At 42.2% G+C, this 13302-nt stretch overlaps 1 long non-coding RNA gene across 1 annotated transcript; it reads left to right on the top strand.

The window, feature by feature from the left end:
- The first annotated feature begins 7930 nt into the window (after window positions 1–7930).
- On the top strand, window positions 7931–13084 carry LOC140125717 (uncharacterized). Its single transcript, XR_011854712.1, has 3 exons — window positions 7931–7980; window positions 9145–9332; window positions 12550–13084. It is a non-coding gene; the product is annotated as an uncharacterized lncRNA (long non-coding RNA).
- Window positions 13085–13302: the final 218 nt, after the last annotated feature.

The raw sequence follows: 13302 nt of genomic DNA, 5'->3' as shown, positions 1-13302 counted from the left end.
TCCATAACCCAGGGACCTATCTTACAAACACTCAGGGGTTGCCCCAGGGAGAGCCAGTACATCAGCCTCTCCCTCCATATTTCTTCCACACACCACCTGCTGACGACCTGCCATACTGTAGGACAGACCTCTCGTCCCTATACCAAGCACCATGACATCAGCATGCCCTAGGCCACAATCGCCAGCCACGCCGGTATTCTGGGCACTGGCTGCCTCCTGGCCCTAAGATAAGGCTAGCCCCCGGTGGGGTATGTTGTACATCTTTTAGCTACCTTGTAAGGCAGCTCCCTTGCATGCGATTCCTCTCTGTCAGCCCATCCCATCCTGGAAAACTTTGCTACTTATAGTTTAGGCGTGTTACAGTGTTGGGGAGGATGATGCCAAAGGATAAATTACAAGCACGCTGGAACGCTAAAAGATAATATACGAGAAGCAAAATGTGCACAATGGTATATTGATATAAGCATTGGCAAATGTAGGTAGATGGTATCTTCCTGGGGCAAGGATTGGTTCATTGTTCTATGGCAGCGATGGTGAACCTTTCACAGACCGAATGCCCAAACTACAAAAAACACCCACTTTTTTTTTACAAAGTGCCAACATGGCAATTTAAAGGAAATCTTCCATTTAAAAAAAAACATCTAAATTTACACTCCTCTTCATCTTGATACTGGATATTGGTGCACATTTACCCGGGTCCGGGCGGGATTCATTAAGGCAGTTCCTCCAACTTCCACCAGGTGGTGCTGCTGCATATTCCTAGTGAAGGTAAGTGCAAGTCTTGTGACATTTTTTTTTTTTTTAAATGCGGCGGTTTTTCCGAATCCGTCGGGTTTTCGTTTGGCCACGCCCCCCGATTTCTGCCGCGTGCATGCCAGCGCCGATGCGCCACAATCCGATCGCGTGTGCCAAAATCCCAGGGCAATACAGGGAAAATCGGCGCAAAACGGAAATATTCAGGTAACACGTCGGGAAAACGCGAATCGGGCCCTTAGTAAATGACCCCCATTGTCTTCTCTAAGCTTGACTCGTTTAGGTTATGAGTAAGACACCCAGCCTGTTTTCCCTCGTGTTGTAATGGATATTTTATACGAATAAAGGAACGTATTTTGGCAACTACTCTCTTGGATTTGCTCCGTTGAAGTGCTGGTTTGGATTTTGTTTCTTTGTATTACCAAGACGACTGTGGTCACTTCCCGTGCACCAGGAGGCATCCGGACATCGTTGTGCCTGAAGGAGGTCCCGTGGTAGGGTGAGCTGCCATTTTCTTTGTCTGCACTTGTTGCAGACGGAGTATGAGTTTTTAGATTGTGTGCCTAGAATAGAGAGTTATAAAGACCAGCACTGAACGCAGGGATAAGATGTGCGGGGCTCTGTTCTGCTAACAATGCACGCTACACACCTACCGCTTACATGCTGGGAGAGGGAGGTGATGTCACAAAGGGGATGTGCATAATTAGCAGCCTGGAGCACCAGACATCTTGTCCCCGTGCTCTGCGCTGCTTTTTATAACTCCCCATTCTAGTTGATCCCAGCATGTCAAGCTTAGTGAAGACAAGGACCAGGATCAGGATGAAGAGGAGCATATGTGAGTATATGTAGATTTTTTTTACTTTTTTTAAATGGTAGATTTACTTTAAGTGGTAACTTATTCCTCCCTGCCTTGTAACAGGTTTCAATCGTATTGGCATCCAGAGAGCACCAATACAGTAGGAGGAGAAATTATAATTTCCCTCCAAGGTGCCCTGATCAGGAAAAAATGTGGGGCCCAGAGCAGGAGCTCCAGATCCAATGATTATCCAGCTCTTTCCACTCCTTGCTCCACCCAGGCAGTCCCAGGCAGCCAAGGATTTGTAGCTTTGATATATAGCAGGTGCCAGAATGAATTTGGGGAGCACATGAAGTCTTAATAGAATAGGAACCCCCAACTAGTGACACCAAAACTACACCCCGCAATGTATTTACCAAGTGTTATAGTAAGCACTGTGACCTTGCAGGTGTATCACAAAAATGGCCTCGGTATAAGAAAAATGACTCTGCTGTGTTTTTGGATTCAAGAAACATCCTACAAGTGGCCCCATTGTGGAAACTACAACCCCAAAGGACTTTATAAAGGTGCAGAAAACTTGATATTTCAGGGCCATTGCATTACAAATTCCATTACTCTATGGTCCAGTTCTGATTTTCACATGCCCTTAGTTAGTGCACTTGGCAATGGACGTGGGTCAGCTTGTGAACCATTTATGCAGCCAGCTGTGTTTTCTGATTCCTTCTATCATAGCCAGTGGTAACTAATTAATATAATGGGAACTGATATGTGGTTGCATCGTTTGCGGACGGCTTTCGGTCTCCATTGACGTCTATGACGCCCGGTCACTGTGCTGTGAGCACATGTTGTCTCACCGCACCGTGACCGTGCACAACGAGATATAGGACATGTCCGAAATTTTGCTGTTTTAAGGTGCCAGGCCTGTGCTGCTTTATGTCCTGTCCAGCGACTGCCCAAATGTTCAGCCGGGCTACGGCCTTGGTGAACATACGTTGTGTGAATGTACCCTAAGAGTAGCTCTTCTGTAGGATCTGACCAGAGGAGCTAGTCCCAAAGACCATGAATGGACCCTAGGCATCCATGGTTTACCAGTTGACCCTTTTTTGGGTTGTCTTTGATACAGTATTGGGAAAACCCCATAACACTCTTCCCACTACTTGCTATGGCCATTGTCTGGAGACAAGCCATGTAATTCACTTCACACTATCCCTATCATCATAAATCTAAGATATCAAGTGTGCTGCGGCGCACTGCGGGTGGGAGCAACAATCATTATGACATGTATATTTATCATCCCATGTGTCCTCTTTTTCTAAAAATTTCATAAGTGTTTTTATGTTATACTGCCCAGAATCAGGTTTTTAATTTACGGCAGGATTTGCACTTGTGGAAATATCATGTCTGCTCCCAATGCTCTTGAAAACTCTTCAATAATTATCTTCAAGGACTGTGTCTTAACGAAGTAGATTTTGCAGATTGCAAGAAGATCATCCAAATAACAACTTGATTGAAAACATTCCTTTTTTGTGGCCCGGCTGTCAATTCACGGGAATAATACGGGAATAATAATCACAATACCTGAAAAATTCTCCTCCATGGCAAGTAGTAGGTGTATACGGTACTCACCGGGGTTCTTCATCAGTTATGCAAATGTGTACTGTGACAAATTTTTAGAAAAGCATGTTGGTAACTTAAGCAGATGTACCTGAAGTGAACCGTGTTGGGAAGCTGAGATGGGGAGTTGCTTGTTTCTCAATTCTACATTAGTCTCTGTTTCTGTGTCTGCCTGGGATTGTATTATAGACACATGGAGCAATGGTTCTGTTCTGTTGTGATACTATTACTTTTTGGTCATCTGGACATGCTGGGAGTTGTAGCTACACACTATATGGAGAACAGATTTCACAATACATCAATATTTCGACTATATACTTTCCCTGACACAGGATTGGGTAGAAACAAAACTCCTTAAAGGGGTTGGCCACTTTACCTTATGTTTTTTGTAATGTGTATTTAGGTGTGGGGGGCAGGATATAAGGTAATTTACTAATATACATCTATGAATAGCTCTGCTCCTCTCTCTTGATGTATAAAGTGAAGCCTCTTGTCTTTTACCTCATCATCCAAACATTCCTGACCATAAAATGGCCGCTGATGGAGGGTCAAGTGATCTTTGTTTGTCCATGAACTATCGCCCTGCCAGGACCTTGACCTTATATTCATGACTATCAAAAGGTCCTGACAGGGTGATTGTTCACGGACATAGAGGGGCACGTTTACTTACCCATCCCGTTGATGCCGCGATCCGGAATGTCCGACGAGGATTCGGGTCTGCCGCGATTCACTAAGATCGTGCGTCCAATTTCCTGCATGTGTCGCTTTCCCCGATGAGGTCCTCCAGAGTTCACCTTCTTCCCGGTGCATGTGAGTGCTGATCTTGTGACACAAGTTGGTTTTTAAATTCTGCGGTTTGTCCGAATCAGTCGGGTTGTCCGACGTCCACGCCTCCTGATTTGTATCGCATGCAAGCCGGCAACAATGCTTCACAATCTGATCGTGTGCGCCAAAAACCAAAACGGTAAAAATTCTCCTTATAAATCCAACAGTTGCTCTGTTGCCATATGATTCTGCCGGACGATTCTGACGTAGAATTGCACTATGACCTGTGCCAGAAATGGGAACAGGGTATAGCTATTGTGCAGGTGCGGGACAAGAATGCCCTGCACCGGCCAACATCACCGCGCGGCACAACTCCCTTCACAACCTTTCACGCAGGCTTTGGGAGGGAAAATTATCGCAATTCCTGATCATGTGCAAGTGATTGCAGTCATTTCAAGCCTTGATAAATATATTCCATAATGTAATATCCTTCCTCAATCATATTGCAACATCTTTCCACTGCCTGGGGTCTGCTACTCTATGGCCATTCATCCCGCCTGACAGGGCTCAGAGGGTGAAATGCCAGTCATCAGGTTTCTGACAGGATCTCCAGAACTTTAACAGTCCAAGGCATAGACAACAATGTAAGGCAGGGGTCTCAAACTCGCGGCCCGCGGGCCAACTGCGGCCCGCGGGACAATATTTTGCGGCCCCCACCTGGTCGCGCTGCATGGAGAGGGCTCACGGGCTGAGCCCTCTCCATAGCCGGTAAGTCTTTGCTGCATATTGCAGCAAAGGCTTACCGGTAACACCCGCGATCGGTGCTAGCACCGATCGCGGGTGCTTTCACAGCGATGGCTGCCGACAAAGCTGCCGGCAGCCTCAAAAAGATAGCGGCGCATGGGCGCCGCCATCTTACCTGGGATCACCGCTCCCCGTGACGTCATCGGGGGGCGGAGATCCGTCTCCATGGTAGCCTCAGGTCTTCCGAAGACCCGAGGCTATTTCGTTTTAACCCCTTCATTACAATGTGCTGATAGCACATTGTAATGAATGAGGAGGAAAATCTCCATATACTGCCATACTGTAGTATGGCAGTATATGATAGGATCGATCAGACAACCTAGGGTTAAAGTACCCTAGGGAGTCTGAAAAATAGTATAAATAAAAATAAAAAAAAGTTTAAAAAAAAAAAATAATAATAAAAAAACCTAAAATTTCAAATCACCCCCCTTTCCCTAGAACTGACATAAATATAAATAAACAGTAAAAATCATAAACATATCAGGTATCGACGCGTCCGAAAATGCCCGATCTATCAAAATATGATGACGGTTTTTCAGTGCGTTTAACCCCGTTACGGAAAATAGCGCCCAAATTCGAAAATGGCACTTTTTTGCCATTTTGAAAAATATAAAAAAATCTATAAAAAGTGATCAAAAGGTTGTACAGTCCTAAAAATGATATCATTGAACATATTATCAAATTTCGCAAAAAATGACAGCACCCACAGCTCCGTACACCAAAGTATGAAAAAGTTATTAGCGCCAGAATTTGGCAAAATAAAAAAAAATATTTTTGTACAGGAGGTTTTAATTTTTGTAAATGTATGAAAACATTATAAAACCTATACAAATTTGGTATCCCCTTAATCGTACCGACCCAAAAAATAAAGTAGACATGTCATTTGGGGCGCTCAGTGAAAGACGTAATATCCAAGCCCACAAGAAAATGGCGCAAATGCATTTTCATTGCATTTGGAATTTTTTTCCCGCTTCCGAGTACATGGCATGGAATATTTAAAGGGCACCTACCACCACAAATCTACCTATAAAGGTAGATTGGGTGGTAGGTGCATCAATGGGACGTGAGGATAGCCCTTTTAAGGGCTAATCCTCACGTCCCCTCACTTTTTTGGTAACTTTTATTCCACATTTATTTAAATTTACTTATGCGGCTACCGGGGCGTGGAGTAGCCGCATATGAGATTACATGAGGCGGCTACTCCACGCCCCGGTACCCACTTTACCCCTCCTACTCACCCATCTTCGGCGCGCAGCTCCGCATAGCTGCGCGCCCTCGTCCGGCGACCCTGCCGTCTGCGCATGCGCAGAAGAGCAGGCCCGCGCCTGCGCGGTCACAACTCCGAAACAGGCGCGGGCCTGCTCTTCTGCGCATGCGCAGACGGCAGGGTCGCCGGACGAGGGCGCGCAGCTATGCGGAGCTGCGCGCCGAAGATGGGTGAGTAGGAGGGGTAAAGTGGGTACCGGGGCGTGGAGTAGCCGCCTCATGTAATCTCATATGCGGCTACTCCACGCCCCGGTAGCCGCATAAGTAAATTTAAATAAATGTGGAATAAAAGTTACCAAAAAAGTGAGGGGACGTGAGGATTAGCCCTTAAAAGGGCTATCCTCACGTCCCATTGATGCACCTACCACCCAATCTACCTTTATAGGTAGATTTGTGGTGGTAGGTTTCCTTTAATACCATCACTATGAAGTGCAATTTGTTACGCAGAAAACAATCCATCACACAGCTCTTTACGTGTAAAAATAAAAAAGTTATAGTTTTTTGAAGGTGGGGAGTGAAAAATGGACATGAAAAAACAGGAAAGGGCCCGTAACCGGTTAATCCCCTTCCCTCCGGTACTTGAAGAAGATGAAGTCGCCGCTCTGAACGCACTTGGTGCAGGTCAGAGCGGCGACTTCATCTTCTTCGATGGGAGGGACACGGGGAGACAAGTACCGGGTGTGGGGGGGGGGAATGGAGTGTCCCTGACTGGGCTCAGTGCGGTAGGAGCTTGGGACCCCTCGGTACACAGGACGCGTTCATAGAGAAAACACGTCTCCCAGCTTGGGGCTTTCCTTGCACTGGGAGACGCCGTGACATTTGAATCTGAATAATGATATTTTGTAAGCGCATTTTGTGTGGAAAACTTGATGCGGCCCAGCCTTACCCAGAATCTACCTCCAACGGCCCCCAGGTAAATTGAGTTTGAGACCCCTGATGTAAGGTATCAGTCAGCTATGTTTTAGGAATTGTCAAACAGATATCAGGTGATATTTGCACGTAGCTGTACAGTGGAAGACCCCAAGAAAAGATTTCACTAGTGTGCTCTAAGCACACCAGTCCGAAACTGAAGACTGGAAGTAAACAATGAAGCTTCCTGTTGAATGACAGCAAGCAGAGATCTAGAAAATCGTAATCAATTGATACAGAAAGTATATTGGAAAATGTCTTTACGTTTTATTGCACAAAATTGGACAAGCTCTATGTATTCCAATTTAAGCTCATTCTATTGGTAATGCTGGATAAACTCGAGTATAATTTTACCAAACTCGTGGCCCTTAATTTTACCCCAAATAACTGGGAAAATGTATTGACTTGAGTACAAGCCTAGGGTGGAAAATGCATTGGTCATAGCCTCCCCGAGTAATGTAATGCCCAGCAGCCTCCCACAGTAATGAAATGCCTCATGCACCCCCCATATTTAAATGCCCTGCAGCATCTCCCCAAATAATGAAATGCACTGCAGCCTTCCTAATGAAATGCCCTGCAGCCCCCATATTGAAATGCCCTGCAGCCCCCAGGAATGAAATGCTCTACAGTCCCCCAAATAATGTAATGCTCAGCAGTCCATCAAATAATGAAATACCCTGCAGTCCCCCAAATAATGTAATGCTCAGCAGTCTCTAATGAAATGCCCTGCAGTCCCCCAAATAATGTAATGCTCTGCAGTCCCCCAAATAATGTAATGCTCAGCAGTCCCTCTAATGAAATACCCTACAGCCCTCATCAATTACATTTTCTGCAGCCCCCCTAATGAAATTCCCTGTGACCCCGAGACTCCTCTTCCTTCTTCTCTTTCTTGTAGCAGAATGGGCAGAGACGTGTTTCCTGCGCTCTGCCCGCTGGCTCTTACTATGATGCGGCAGTGCCATCCCTAATGACATCACAGTGTGCTCTGGCGGGCAGATCGCATGTCTGTGTCCACTCTGCTACGAGGTAAGGGAAGAGGAGGAGCCGCTGACAACATCGGGGAACGTCAGAAGGTGAGTATGGAAGTTTATTTTTTTTATACATTTGTGTATAAGCCGAGATTGGGTTTTTCAGCACAGTCTTTGTGCTGAAAAACTCAGCTTATACACAAGTTTCTATGATAATTGAGCCAAGCTTCTTACATATGTTGTATGTAGATTTGCTATGTGAAAAAGTAAAGTTTTTATTTAAAGGTTTTAATGCAATAATTCTAATAATATATTCTTAAATAATTTTATTTTAAATGAGTGGATTTATTGGAAATAAATAAATATATACATCTTGTGGCAAGACATCAGCAACTAAAATTGCTGCTGATGGGCACAATACAAAACCCATTGATTATTGAGCAGCATGACCAAAACCATGACTAAGTCCAAAAGACATAATTTACTCTTGGAAATTTTTTTTCTGAGTAATTTTACCTTCAAGGAGTTCTCCTTTATAAAGCCATACTAAGCATGAATGTAGTAAAATGTCAAAGATGAAAGCCTTAGGACTGGAATATGGATAGAGCTGGGAGAGTCACATCATCAGGTTTGAGATTTACAGTGAATCCAAATGATTTACATATTGGAAAATCAATGAAGAATAGCATTTTTAAAGATTTTTTTATCACTAAATATGGAAAATCAATGAGCGTAATAATATGGGCGGTGTACCGGTTTTCATGTTCTTTCCCCTTCAGTGAGTAAGCATAACTATTGCCTGTTTAGCTGCTTATCCCCTAATGCATTACACAGGTTTTTCAGGCACCAAATCCAATTGAAAAAAATGAATAAAAAATAAAAATTGTAATTTATTTATTTAAAAAAATCATTTTTTCAGTGGACTAGAAGAGGTTTAATACCAGTTTCCAGTACAACTGTAGCAACACTGTTTTGGATCTATTTGTGTCAGACCTATAAGGGAACCTGTTAGTGCCTAGACATATCTTTGAAAACTGCTATTATACAGCAGTACAACTATCCCTATATTGTTCTTTCCCATGTCTGTAACATGCCACAGTGCATTTATAAAATGGACTCACCATCTATACATATTCATATAGCTCACCCACGCACCTAGCTTCCTGATTGACAAGGGGCATGCTTTCTCTTCTGCCAAGTTGGCTCTGCTACATCACTCTCCCCTTCCTGCTGAAGAGAAATCAACTCTCTTATTCATCTCTCACTCAGGAATTCTCTACAGCATGTTGCTTTTCGCTCATTCATAAAGGAGTCGGGAATGAGCTGGAGGCGCAGGTGAGAAGGAAAGACATGAGTATGCCAGACTCAACTTAAAGGACAGATGAAGATCAGAGTCATATAGTATCATCTGCATAGATGGTTAGTCAACTTTATGAACAGACTGTGCAACTTTACAGGTATGGGGAATAACAATATAGGGATAGTTGTGTTGCTGTATAATAGCAGTATTAAAATATATGTTTAGTTAGTGTTAGCTGAACTAACAGGGTCCCTTTAACCAAAGTATTTTAATATTTGACATCTTTACTGGCTGTAAACACTGGACTGATATCGGTTTCCCACTGGTTTCCTAACTTTTATGAAGGCTGTCTACTCTTCCCAACGGCAGTTGTCAAGAGACATAAGGATTTTGTGCTTGGATTTCAATATGCCCAAAATGTTTTTAGGGGAAATTAGCTAACTAAGGCCTCATACACACAACTGTCATGGGGGGGAAGGGGGGCCATATGGGTATATGGGTAGCCTTTTATTGTAGTAGATGCTGATTCTGTTTGACCATGTACTTGTCACATAAATATTGCCATCCTGCTTATACAATATAATGCCCCCTGCTAAGAGCTGCAAAAACATCTGTAGTGTTGTTTCTATCTCATCGAGCCGCCCACGCCGCATATATATTCTCTAAACACCTAAGTTGTAGGCCTCAACATTTGCATTTCTTTTATTTGGTATGTGTCATTCAGGTACTGCAATAATAAACAACTCTTCGTAACATTTAACGTTGAGGCACGAACAGGCTGAATCAGACTCCTAACGCACATCGATAGCATTAACTCCTTCCTCACTGGGGCCAGCCCCGCTTTTAGAGGCCAGATTTACTCGAGCCTTTCTTTGGTTTATGAGTTACAACAACAAGACTAATGTAAGAGCGCATTCAAGTGAACGACAGAGCATTCTCTTCATTCTGAGGTCAAATATTGTATTTTCCCAGGGTCAGCCAGCAAATAAAACATAAAAGCAAAAAAATTAAATACAAACCCTACAGCAATAAAGGAAGTAAAGTTCTTCTAACATTGGCTCCCATTCTATATCATTGTATATCTGTATACGAAGCCGAAAAATATAAATGACCCAATGTTTGTCCCGAGGTTAGGAAGGGAGACTCTCAACAACAAATATGGTACATCAAAGAACTTTGCACCTAGTGAACATCAAGGGGAAGCCTTCCCTCAGATACCTTTCCTTTTCATCCGAGAACATGTTTGGTGCAGCATCGCTTGCATAAAAAGAACATGTTGGTATTCACATTGCATAAAATGTGTTTGACCTGGAGTTAAAACATACAGGAAATGTATCTGAATTTACAGGGAAGTGTCATCTTAAAGGGTTCCTAATTTTTTAAGTCACATTGCTCCACCCACTTTACGAAGGCATGGCAACAGTACGACTTTATTACCTCCCTACTCCGCAACGCTACGTCTTTATACCCTCTTCTGTTATATACAATTCTTTCTCTGTTGACATATACATGGTTTTTCCTATACATCTTGAAAGGCATATCTTAAAGATGCATGTTCCCAATGCAGGATATGTAAGGGGGCCCTCAACTACTATGGGGTATTTATAATACTTATGGAGGCACTTTGACTATACAAAGCTGCAGGGAGTGTTAGATATTGGTCCTGGAGAGCTGGGTGACCATCCATTTGTTTGTGTTGATAGTAGCAGCAGGACTTTCAAAAGTACCTTTCATATTCTAGGATATGGATTCACCAGTGCACTGGTGTATGAGATCTATTCACTAAACACAGAAAAGTCCATCCCGTCTGCTATGAGTCACTGCTGTAGGAAAATTCTGTATAAAAACTGCAACAGTTAATTGGGGAAGGGACTTCGCAGCATTACAATGAGGAGATAGGATAGGATAAAACTTTAATAATCCCACATGTGGAAATGCATGACAAAGCTCCAAGTTCAGCTACAATCCTGGAATTTAAATATATTTTAACAGTCTTGCTGCTACCGACAACCTACATAAAGGTATGATTACACAAAGGTACAGGAGTGCTGCTTCAGGAGACATCTTATATAACTTGTATTGGCTTGGTCCAATAGAGTCAGAGATTCTAATACATAATTAGCTATAATAAGAATGTTTCAATTGGGGAATATGTTTTTCTGTCAATTTAGATTGTTCCCATTTGGTGGACATATTTTTATTAGATTATACTATCTTTTTAGATTTATGCGGTCTTTTGCTGGAAAAATTCCAAATTTTTAGTGTATAATTTTGGGTTTTATATATGCTATTGATCAACTTTTATTAACCATTTCTATGCAGTATATTTGAAATAGAACACAAATCTGACCCAAATTTTTTTTTTCCATAAAGATTTTCTGTCTATATCATACAACATATGTAACATGAACCTTCTTTCTCTGGGTTGATAGAGTACAATGATACCAAGTTTAAATTTGTGTGATGATGCCAGAAATTCAGACATTGTGGTTCATGTTTGACTGCAATGTCAAAAAGGTTAAACACCCAGCATCTGAGCTTTTCCAATCCCGGGTATTAGTGCTAGTAGTGATCTGATGGGAAGTAAAGTCTTCTAGAAATGTGATGCATCATAAGAGGAACCCTTAAAGGGGTATTCTGGGAATATGAACTTCTGATACAAAAACCGTTGATGCTATAAACAAAACTTAATGTCATTAGTTACAAAATGCAGCTTAAATGGTTTGATTTTATGATTCACAAAATTTTATGGCCTTTATAAAGCAGGTGAAGTTATAACCAAGATGGCCGCCACTGGAAACTACAAGTCCCATGATCCTTTGGTTCTCAGTAACTCTTCCTCCATCTTATTTTCTGCCCCCAGTGATTATGTAACAGACTGTCCTGCTTTGTTACCATAGTAATGATGTGCAACTGCCATCATGACACATCACCAAAACACCAGCCTTACTGGATGCACTGCAACCAACCCACTACAGCCAAACATAGAGAAGATCACATGACCTGCCCAGGCAGGTGCAGGACATGTGATGTGGACATGTGACCATCGGCCATCTTCTGTGTCTTCTCCGCGAAGAGGAAATTAATGGACTGATTAAAGGGCCAGTAGCATCTTAATTCTTCATCACAGTCTATGTCAACAGCATTTTCTGCTAAGGGGAGCAAAATTTTAAATGACAACTAAATACACATTAGCTTATATTTTACTGACTCATTTGTATATGAATTATGCTGATTCCTAGAATACCCCTTTAAGATCTGTCGATATGGTGGTCAATAAGGGGTTGATAATAATAATAAGAGTAAATTAAAATATTAATTACATTTTTCTTTAAAAAAACATCTCCTTCAACTCTGCTTAATTATTCTTTCAGATGTTTTCAAAGCGCCTTTGTGACTTCCTTCATTGATGAGGAAGAAATATGGCAGATGGACCATAAAAGAAAATAGCTCAAAAACGGATATTATTGCGCCCTATTTGCACCATAAACGTAACATTTGATCTCCCAAAATGCTATTCATTGGTTCTCACCAAACTTCTAACATGGTTGCAATGACCCTGGGACTATAAACAATAATTCCCCAAATCTAAAGACCTTAAAGAAAGAAACGAGTCACCAATAAGTACCTGTAAATAGTATCACTGTTTAGATCCATTGCCAAAGCTCAGAAGAACAAAATCATCGAAAAGATCATAAACACGAACAAAAGGAAACATTTAAATGAGCGCGTTCCCAGCGGATTTGTTTTGCCAAATAAATTAGGATGGTTCGGCTCTGAACTGATGCCCAGATTTTAAAGTGTTTACTTTGACAAAACAGAAGAAAAATAATAGCAAAAAAACAACTTTTAAAAAATGGTCTCCGATACAACAATGAAGAGTCACATTAATTTATTGCTTTCATTTTTATGTGCGGCTTCTAGTAATTAAAAAGAAATTGCTGTTATTTTCGTGTTATGTCGTATAATTCATTAAAAGAGGCGTAAAATGTAGAATTGCTCTGGAAGAAAGGAGTGTTCAGTGCGAGGAGGGAAAATTGTGATTGTGAGAGGATATACAGACAGAAATAAGTAGCGCTGACATTTAGGAGGACTCGATATCTGGCACAGCTGGGGACCCTTCTCTA

The sequence above is a fragment of the Engystomops pustulosus genome, chromosome 4 (assembly GCF_040894005.1).
Source record: "Engystomops pustulosus chromosome 4, aEngPut4.maternal, whole genome shotgun sequence".
Lineage (NCBI taxonomy): Eukaryota > Metazoa > Chordata > Amphibia > Anura > Leptodactylidae > Engystomops > Engystomops pustulosus.
Note: the sequence above shows the minus strand (reverse complement) of the source record. Positions and strands in the feature narration are given on the sequence as shown.